Below are 7050 nucleotides of genomic sequence, written 5' to 3' on the forward strand. Positions count from 1 at the left end.
TTAAGCTTTGCTGGTAGAGATGGAGGAAAACATGATACAGTGAGATACTACCCAGCCCAACCTAATGTCCTGTGCTCAGCACTGATTTGGTAACAATGAGGAAGAACAGGAGCTTGCATATAGCACAACAGAGATTAGTACCTACTCAAGATTTATGCTGTCTCTCCTTCATAGATGGACTGCGGAGGTAAATGAGGACAAAGAGCTGGAGGAGGAAAAGGAGATGAAGAGTAGTCATCATACTGGAGACAGGGAAGTGTTGGCCATAAGGAGCTTGGCACATATGGCAGACTTTATGTGCAGCTGCCTTTCTTGTGACCCTCGAGTTACATTCATCTTTGTAAAAAAGAGTACTGGTTGTTCACCCTGCTAGACCCACGCTACAAGAACCTTGCATCTCTCCTTCCTGAGGCAGAAAGGTCTGCTAAAATGGTGCTATAGCTGAAGGCCATTGTGGAAAATATGTTGAAAAAATTCCCGTCAGACAACGCTAGTGGCATGGGGCAAGTTTCTTTGCCCAACCAAGGAGGAGAGGCAAGGGAGACACCCTAGGTACAGCATAGTCATGGGTTCACTGTCAAAAGTTTGGGCCAATTTCATAACATGATCCCAGTTTCCAGGCCCTCATGACCGGGTATTTTTTGACAAGGAGGGAAAAGTTTTTAAAGATTGTCAAGCAATACCTTGCTAACCAAAACAATGTACTCGCTAATTCCTCTGCAACCTTCAGCAATTGGGTCTCAAAGCTGGGCACCTGGCATGAGCTGTCCTTCTGTGCCTTGGAGGTGTATTGCTGTCCTGCTGCTAGTGTCTTGTCTGAGGGGGTTGTTAGTGCTGCCATCGGGGTCAAATTAGACAGGGGCTTTTGCCTGTCAACAGAAAGTGCTGACAGGCTCACTCTGATAAAAGCGGACAAAGCTTGGATTAGCCCCAACTTTTCCACATCACCAGATGACAGCATCACATACAATGTTTTTAATATTCAATATTTGAATGAGGCCTTCCAGTTGTTGCGTTCAAGGATCTATGGATTACTAGATGACCAAATGACCATACTTATAATTTTCTCCTGGCTTTGCACTTTGTGCAAAGACTTTATCAGTGTAGGGGTACATCAACTACACTTTCCATATATATTAATGAGGCCCTTCAAGCATGTATGGATGACTGTATTACCCTCCTTATCATTTCTTAATGGCTTTGTACTGTGTGTAGAACCTTTATGACTGTAGATGTGCCAAAACTGCGTTTTCTTAATTTTTTTGTTAATCACTCCAGTTGGTGCCTTCAAGGGTGTATGGATGACTCTGCTTGCAATTTTTGGAAAACTGCACTATCTGCAGAGCATTTATGACTGTAGAATTACCACAACTACACTTTATTTATAATATTTGAATGAGGTACTACAGTGCCTTCAAGAGTGTATGAATGACCCTGCTTTTAATTTTTGGCAGACTTTTCACTTAGTGCACAGCCTTTGAGTCTAGAAGTACCACTACATGACAATTTGAACAGAATGTGTATAAGGCCCTCCTTTATCTCTAAGGGTTTATCTGAGTCCCTCTTGCATCATAATTTTGGCAGTTCTTGCTTCCTTCATAAATTACACTGACATTTCAAATGTTTTAATAAAATTTCAATTTTGGTTTACTTAAATTATATTTTTTTTAATCCTTTAAAAAAATGCATGCAAGGCATTATGCAAAAAAGAATGTTTCTTAACTTTTTTCCTGTAAACGCCAATTTCTCATAGTTTTTGAGTATTTTATTGTCAGTCCTTTCAGTGGAGTAAAAGTGTGACACCATAGTTCTCAGCAGAGATCTGAGCGTTAGACATGTTTTCAGGGTTCTTCCCTGTGCTGTTCTCCTTCCATTCAGCACTTTTTCCATCCATTTTCACTGCACCCCAAGACCAGCTTTTGGGGTCTACTGGAAAATTCTCAGATTTCCCATTGACTCCCATTATACTCGTTACTCGAAATGAGCACCTGGTTCGAGTAACAAGCATCTGACCATTTTAGTGCTTGCTCATCCCTAATCTTTACTAAAAAATGACATTTTCTTGTACAAAGCCATGTCCTTAAATCCTCATTAAAATGGCCATTTATAGGAGGCATTCTGTGTTCCATAGTATGATGCTACATTGATTCCCAATTATTTTCTCCCCAAATAGCATTAAAAGCCAAGCCATAACAAAATATGTATAGTTTTTTTTATGAAATCTGAGGTACTTTTGTAATTTGTGAACAAGTCTATAGGTTCAGAAGAATCATGACCAGAACATGGATTCCTACTATGTGCAATCTGTGTGCTTTCCAATTATTTTGGAATAGGTAGAAGATGCTTAGTATTTTTTAAGCATATGATGAAACACTGATGGTAAAAGCTCATAAATTGACTAAACGCTTCTGAAGATCTGATTCAAACTGGTAATAAAAAATAGTCAATTTGTTTTTGCATACAAGAAAAATTAGTTTGACACAATATTTTAGATTCAATAGATGTCTCCTTGTTTATGTATATTGACACAGACAAAATAAGGTACTAGACAATAACATGAAAAGCCAAGCCAAAACAAAGTTTGTATAGTTTCCTATGAAATCTGAGGTAGTTTTATTATTTGTGAACAAGTCTATAGGTTCGGGAAAATCATCATGACCAAAACATGTATTCCTACTGTGAGCATTCTGTGTGCTTTCCAATTTATTTTTTGAATAGGTAGTAGATGCTTAGTATTTTTTAAGCATATGATGAAACACTCATGGTAAAAGTTAATAAATTGACCAAATAGTTCTGAAGATTTGATACAAACTAGTAACGAAAATCAGTTCATTCTTTTGCATAAAAAAGAGTTTGACACAATATTTCAGGTTCAATAGATGTCTCCTTGGTTAAGTACAGTATAATAACACAGACAAAAGAAGGTACAAGCATTCCATAGAAATCTATCGGAGGCACTTAACAGGTCCATAATGTTTGAAGTAAAAAAGATTCAATATGGCTTTATGTATAAGACCAATAACTCTTGTGCTCATAACTTGATAAAAGATAAACTGGAATCTGAAAATGATGGGAAATATTGCAGACAGGTTCTAGGCAAAAAGATTTATTCACAAAAGTAGATGAAAAATAGAATTAACTTTAATGATTTTGAGCAGAAAAGTCATGTGCTCTCTAACCTGCTCAAAGAAAAACATATTGACCTGTGAAGAATACTCAGACCTTGAAACACCTGTAGGGTAAATTTCTAATTTCACTCAGACAGATAACAAATTGACATAATTTAACTAAATGCGAATGAAAGGATGGGAGTTGAGAGATGGATTGTAATAGCTAGCTATTTATCTCTTTCCAGGCTAATTGTGGACATTAATAAAGTGTTTTAAAGTACTTTTTTAAACTTCATTTAATGATCGCTAAATTCATAGTTTTTTCTATCTCTCCTGCTATTTTGTGCATAACAATTATTTTAACAAAAAATTTGAATTATTTTATTACCGACAAATGAGCTTAAATAGATTTTTAAGCAAGATGCTGAATAGTCCTGCTTGCAAATGCAGCAAACCATAGAAAATGCATGTGAAAAGAGACATGTGGCTTTGATGCTGTTTTTAAATCAAACGCCCTGAGAAAACTTCCTGCAATTTATCACATTCGGTTTTTACACAGGTTTAACAGGCGTGATTAAAAATACCCTATGTTTAGGTTATTAGAACTATGATTGAGCTGGATTTCAAGCTGTATTGTAGGCATGGAAATGTATCTATAGCGGGTGAAATAAGTATTGAACACGTAACCAATTTTCTAAATAAATTCTCACTAGATGATGGTGCATGTTTTCCTTGTGTCATTTCTAATTGTTACACACAAGGTAATTTATGGACATCTATGGTTTTATTAATTTGCCTGTGTGCATTGGATGGGTTGTTACCAACATTTGGTGAGAATTTCATGTCAATATCACTTTTAGAAATATATTTACTTATAAAATTGGTGGCTTACCTATTTCACCTGTTGTATATATGATGCCAGTTATTCCTAATTACAAACATAAACAATTCATGGTGTAGCAAAATCTTTTATGAAAAAAGTATGAATAATCATATGTATTTAAGGCATAATATACCAAAATCAATTTGTTGAATAGGAGCTGAAAGAGACCGCAATAAAGTAAATAATATAATATACATGGTAGTGAAAAAATTGTGCAGAGAAACAATGTACATGTACAGTTAGTTCCAAAATAACTTGAATAGAGACTCATGTTTTGTCTGTTTAGCGGTTTACTAAAACATATTCAAGATACAGTTATATTATAATCAACATGGGCTTAAAGTGCAGACTCTCAGCTTTAATATGAGGTTATTCACATCCTAAGTGGAAAAAGGGTTTAGAGATTACAACTTTTTAATATGTGGCTGTCTCTTTATATAGGGATCAAAAGTACTTGGACAGATATCTCAAAAGATCTTTAATTGGTTGCATGGGTTTTCCTCTTGTTAATCCATCATCAATTAGGCAGGTAAAATGTCTGGAGCTAATTCTATGTGTAGCCTTTGCATTTGGAAGCTATTGCTGTGAAACCACAAGATGAGAAAAAAAGAGCTATCAATGGAAGAGAAATAGATCATCTTAGGCTGAAAAAAAGGAGAAATCCATAAGAGATATAGCAGAAATGTTAGGAGTAGCCAAATCCACAGTTTATTACATTCTACAAAAGAAAGCTTGGAAAGCACTGGAAAGCTTGGGAACTCAAAAAGATCTTGATGTCCAAGGAGGACAACAGCTGTGGATAATTGTAGAATCCTTCCCATGGTGAACACATCCCCTTCACAACATCTACTTATGTGATGAACACTCTCTATAAAATAGATGTTTCAGTATCTAAGTCTACCATAAAGGGAAGACTTCACGAGAGCAAATGCAGTGGGTTCACCAAAATGTCAGACACCAATATGAATTGATTCAAAAAGATAGTATGTGCCAACCAGAAACCAAAAAGAAATAACCCCTAAAAAATACATTTTGCATTACTATCAAATTTACAAAAATATATTACAGAATAATTTCAAAACACCCCTATAGGGTTATAAAGGGAATCAAGGCAGCAATTTTCTGGCAGGTGATGAAATAAACCCAACACTCCCTCTGTTAGGCCCTAGAATCTGATGGCCTGCCTAACAGCGGAGGTTGGCAACCTTAATTTTGTGATGTGGGGCCCCTGCTCCACGATTATCCATTCAATCCCTGAAAATCTCTAAATCTATAAGAGAAGGCGCAGAAAGAAAACAAATGCAAAATAATCCAATTGGATCCAATGCATCTGTATAAGTTCAAACACACTTGACCACTGATGTGTATATAAGCTAGATAGTACTTCATATAGGCTAGGTAAAAAAACAACAATAGCTGTTTGATTTTGACTGACTAACATAGCGATTTGATTATCATCCCGATAATATGCCATATAGATATGAAGGACTGGGGTATCTACTCAAAAAATAATATCTCAGAAAAATATGAGATTAGAAATACACTTGATCTACAGAAGTACATACACTGTCTACCTAACTAACAGTATATGGAAAACAGGGTAACTATAAGGGTACGTTCACACAGGACTTTTTTGCTGCTTTTTTTTGCTGCTTTTTTTTATGCTAATTTAGGTGCGTTTTTTTGGTGCGTTTTTGGTGCGTTTTTTGGGTACGTTCACACAGGACTTTTTTGCTGCAGATTTTTGCTGCAGATTTTTGCTGCTTTTTTATGCCAATTTTCAGCTGCTAGGACACCTCACAATGGCTCTTCACACCTTACTACCAGGAACTCCCTCACAATAGATCACAATCAGGACACCTCACAATGGCTCTTCACACCTCACAATGGCTCACAATGGCTCTTCACACCTGACTACCAGGAACTCCCTCACAATAGATCACAATCAGGACACCTCACAATGGCTCTTCACACCTCACAATGGCTCACAATGGCTCTTCACACCTCACTACCAGGAACTCCCTCACAATAGATCACAATCAGGACACCTCACAATGGCTCTTCACACCTCACAATGGCTCACAATGGCTCTTCACACCTCACTACCAGGAACTCCCTCACAATAGAACACAAACAGGACACCTCACAATGGCTCTTCACACCTCACTACCAGGAACTCCCTCACAATAGATCACAAACAGGACACCTCACAATGGCTCTTCACACCTCACAATGGCTCTTCACACCTCACTACCAGGAACTCCCTCACAATAGATCACAAACAGGACACCTCACAATGGCTCTTCACACCTCACAATGGCTCTTCACACCTCACTAACCACACCCCTAAGCTCTTGGCTGTGAGATCCCTTCCTGCTGGCCATGATTTTCTGCACAAAAAACGCAGCAAATAATGCTACATGCGTTTTTTCAGCGTTTTTGCAGCGTTTTTTTCATCACCCATTCAAGTCAATGGGTGAAAAAACGCTGCAAAAACGCAGCAAAAACGCTGAAAGAAGTGACATGCCCTATGTCCAAAAAAAGCAGCAAAGCAGAAAAAACTGATCAAACAAAAAACCAACGTGTGTGCATGAGATTTCTGAAATCTCATAGGCTTTACTGGTACTGTAAAAAGCAGCTGAAAATTAGCATAAAAAAAGCAGCAAAAAAAAGCAGCAAAAAAGTCCTGTGTGAACGTACCCTAAATGTTAGAGGGAAACCCCAATGATATGTAAGTGTCAGGCTAACAACATAGCAAAAGACTATAGTATCAGTTGCATTACGTGACCTTAAAAGAGTTGCCTGTAGGACCCTAAATAAAGGACAAAAAATAGAAAAATATTTCAACAATAAAGTACAAATGTGCTAGGAGGTTAATAGCTCAAATTGAAAAAAGACGTAGCTGCATATATAAGGTGGATGTCCTGTATCAGCTGTAAAGGTAGATTTATCCCTGGTCCTGATGCACTTCTCCCCCACTAGTTTTTTTTATGAGAGTTCATCAGGGGACTTTCATGGTAATAAAGACCACAAGGGGTCAAAAAGCTACAGTCAGGT

The 7050-nt window shown here is 37.2% G+C and overlaps 1 long non-coding RNA gene across 1 annotated transcript; it reads right to left on the reverse strand.

Annotated features, from left to right (window-relative positions):
* Positions 1–5611: 5611 nt before the first annotated feature.
* On the reverse strand, positions 5612–6688 carry LOC143809359 (uncharacterized). The gene is made up of 3 exons (XR_013222234.1): positions 6304–6688; positions 6136–6229; positions 5612–6061 (listed from the first exon to the last, which is right to left on the reverse strand). It is a non-coding gene; the product is annotated as an uncharacterized LOC143809359 (long non-coding RNA).
* Positions 6689–7050: the final 362 nt, after the last annotated feature.

This window comes from Ranitomeya variabilis, chromosome 2, assembly GCF_051348905.1.
Source record: "Ranitomeya variabilis isolate aRanVar5 chromosome 2, aRanVar5.hap1, whole genome shotgun sequence".
NCBI classification, from domain to species: domain Eukaryota; kingdom Metazoa; phylum Chordata; class Amphibia; order Anura; family Dendrobatidae; genus Ranitomeya; species Ranitomeya variabilis.